Genomic DNA, 4,254 nt, shown 5'->3' on the forward strand with positions numbered 1-4,254 from the left:
TAGTAGTAATGCATAAAAATGTCATAGTGTAGTAAGATGTAAAAATTTCAATAGTATGGCAAGAAAAAGTGAAAAACAACATAGTATAGTATGGCAAAAACATTAAAAAATGACATAGTATATTAAAGCATAAAAACATCAACAAATGTCATGATATGGTCAGGTATACAGATGTGATAGTATAATAATGCCTATTAAGTGAAAAAATGATACAGTATAGTATGAAAAAAAACATTAAAAAAAACGTCATAATATGGTCAGGTATACACATGTCAAAGTACAATAATGTGCATTAAGTGAGAAAAATGACATAGTATAGTATGGCAAAAACATGAAAAAATGGCATATTGTATCAAGGCATAAAACAATCATAAAAGTTCATAATATAATAAGGAATAAAGATGTCATTGTATATTGAAGCCTAAAAAGTGAGCTAAACAACATAGTATAGTATGGCAAAAAAAGTAAAAAACGACATAGTATAGTATGGCAAAAAAATGGAAAAATGGCATATTGTTATTGAGGCATAAAACAACCATAAAAGGTCATAATATACTAAGGAATAAAGATGTCATTATATATTGAAGCCTAAAAAGTGATCTAAACAGCATAGTATGGTATGGCAAAAAAAGTGGAAAAAAACGACATAGTATAGTATGGCAAAAACATGAAAAAATGGCATAGTATATTAAGGCTTAAAAACATCAACAAACGTCATAATATGGTCAGGTATACACATGTCATAGTATAATAATGTGCATTAAGTGAGAAAAATGACATAGTATAGTATGGCAAAAAAAGTGAAAAACGACATAGTATAGTATGGCAAAAACATGAAAAAATGGCATAGTATATTAAGGCTTAAAAACATCAAAAAACGTCATAATATGGTCAGGTATACAGATGTCATAGTATAATAATGCGTATTAAGTGAGAAAAATTACATAGTATAGTATCATAAAAAGTTAAAAAATGACATAGTATGGTATATTAGTATATTAATAATTATATAAATAATTAATAATTTGTATTAAGTGAGAAAAATGACATAGTATAGTATGGCAAAAAAAATGGAAAAATGGCATATGGTATTGAGGCATAAAACAATCATAAAAAGTCATAATATACTAAGGAATAAAGATGTCATAGCATAATAATGTGTATTAATTGAGAAAAATGATATAGTATAGTATGGCAAAAAAAGTGAAAAACGACATAGTATAGTATGGCAAAAAATGAAAAAATTGCATATTTTATTGAGGCATAAAACAACCATAAAAGGTCATAATATACTAAGGAATAAAGATGTCATTGTATATTGAAGCCTAAAAAGTGAGATAAACGACATAGTATGGTATGGCAAAAAAAGTGAAAAAAAACGACATAGTATAGTATGGTAAAAACATGCAAAAATGGCATAGTACATTAAGGCATGAAACCATAAAAAAATGACACAATATGGTCAGGTATACAGATGTCATAGTATAATAATGCGTATTAAGTGAGAAAAATGACATAGTATAGTATGAAAAAAAAGTGAAAGAACGACATAGTATAGTATAGCAAAAAAATTTAAAAAATGGCATAGTTTATTAAGGCATAAAAACATAAAAAACGACATAATATGGTCAGGTATACAGATGTCATAGTATATTAAGGCATAAAAATGTTGAAAAACGTCATGGTATAGTAAGACATAAAAAGGTCATAAAACGTCAACGTTGTTTTAACAAAGATATAAAAATAGCAAATTCAACAATTGAAGTTGGCAGATGTATGTAATGCACCACTAACAGAAGAAACAGAAAATTAAAACTCCAACAGAAGATGATGTGGTGCAACGATGGAGCCTCCTTAGTGCAAGGATGACGAGGTTTTATATAATCTAGGTGGTGGAGGACGGCCAGCTGCCTCCACTTCACTGATGGCTTCCAGCTCCACCCAACCAGGAACCTGCATTAACACAGAACACAACCCAGCAGCAACACAACAAACACACACAAGCCATGGTAGAGGTTTGAAAACGTGATACTATAGTAAAGCATACAACATCAAAAAACATAATAGTATAGTAGGGCTTAAAAACGTTAGAATACGGCACAGTATATTAAGGCATAAAAACGTCAAAAAACGTTGTAGTACAGTGAGGCATGTAATGAAATAAAACCTTCATTGTATAGTAAAGCATAAAAATGGACGAAAAACGTTGTAGTATAGTAAGGCATAAAATGTCGTAGTATAGTAGGGTACACAAAAGTCATCGGATAGTAAATCAAAAGATGTATATATGGGTGTTTTTACATTCAAATAAAACTGCACAGTAACAGAACAAAGAGTAAAACTTATACATTAACATCAGAATAGGTGGACTTTGGCTACGATAAATGCAAGTCACTTATTTACAATTAAATCTGTCAAGGGTTTTGAGGTAAGTAGGACCCAAATGCAGCCAAAACTTGGGTAACGGTGCAGACAGGTTTATTAACCAAAATAACAGACATGAACAGACGACGTGAACAAACCCTGAACTAAACAGACGAACCGACCCAGACAAAGGGGAGCACAAGGACTATATAGACAAGGGAGGCAAGGGTGATTGAACACCGGTGAAACACATTAGGGCGGGGCAGACAATCACCACAGACACAGGACCAAGGCAGGAAGCAAAACACTGACACAAGGAAACCAATTACAAAATAAAACAGGAAGTGCAAAAAGTTCAAACAAAACTAACAAAAGGTGTCTGCCATAGCAAACCATGACAAAATCCATAATAACATATATTTAATTCCATTATTATTTTAAACCCTGAAGATTCACCTGTTTCCTCATCAGCTTGCTACTAAATAATTCATTCCCGATGCCATTTTGTTTGGGATTTCTGAACAGAAATTAAACTCATACTTTGATATACAGTGGCATGAAAAACTATGTGAACCCTTTGGAATTACCTGTTTTTTTGTACTGATTTGTCATAAAACTTGAACTGATCTCCATCTAAGTCAAAAATATATAATCATTCACAGTGGTGGTGGAAAAGTGAACCCTCGCATGTAATGACTGGTTGAACATCATTTGGCACCAATGACCTCAAACAAGAGCTTCCAGTAGTTACTAATCAGATCTGCTCCGTTCAGGAGGAATTTTGGACCGTTCTCCTTTAAAGAGCTGCTTCAGCTCAGACATATTCCCAGGATGTGTGGTTTGCATGCGTCCAGGTCTAGAGACAGTAAATAGCCCCAAATCATTATGCTCCCTCCACCCTGCTTCGCCTTTGGGATGATGATGTTGTGATGTTAGTATGCAGCGCCCTTTACACCACACATAGTGCTGCATGTTTTTCACAAACAAGTCAACCATAGTCTCATCAGTTCATAAAACATTTTCCCAGTAGCATTGTGGAGTGTAAAGGTGCTCTTTGACAAACTTCAGGGGTGCAACAATGTTTTTTTTGGAGAGCAACAGCTTCCTCCATGGTGTCTGTGGCAGGACACCATGCCCAGTGTAACCATGCACCATGATGTGTGTATGGTTGACTCATGAACAGAGATGTTAACTAGCTCCAATGATTCCTTTAAGGCTTTAGCTGTTACTCTGAGCTTCTTTGTTAACGTTACTGAGCATCTGAGTTGAGCTGGATGCCCACTTCTAGGGAGATTAGCCACAGAACTAAATCACCTCCATTTATAGACAGTTGGTCTGATGGGGGACTGATGTTTCTGGAGACGTTAGGTACCACTGTGATATTCTCACATGACATGAACCTTCAGATTGCCCCCGACCTTTCTTGGAGATGTAGACCCTTGGATGGCACATTGGAGTGATCTCATATGACTTCAACCATAGTGCGAATGAGTCCACTCCATTATTGGTTGGGACAGTTCTGGCTCTTGAACGGCTAAATGCTCACTAGCTCGTCTCTAACTTTGTGTGCTGTTTGCTGTCGGACAGGTAGTGTACACTTGGCTTATCAGGGCTTTTTCCTCGTTGATGAGACTCAACCAAAACAGAAATGTCATGGATTGTAAAACCAACACAATTTCACATTACACCTGGCCATTTGAGCCATTGTTCATATAAAAATATTGATTTTCAAAGTGAATTACATTTATTTAAGTACAATTTGAGGCACTTGCACTTTACTTAAGTATTTATATCTTATGCTTCTCAAACACATTTCAGAGGGAAATATTCTCAGCTAATGTTCACTCTATTTGAAAGTTATAGTTACACATATTGTATAAACCTATAAAA

Source organism: Seriola lalandi, unplaced genomic scaffold, assembly GCF_002814215.2.
Source record: "Seriola lalandi dorsalis isolate HSWRI2012SDOR001 ecotype SW California unplaced genomic scaffold, Sedor1 jcf7180002054563, whole genome shotgun sequence".
Classification (NCBI taxonomy): domain Eukaryota; kingdom Metazoa; phylum Chordata; class Actinopteri; order Carangiformes; family Carangidae; genus Seriola; species Seriola lalandi.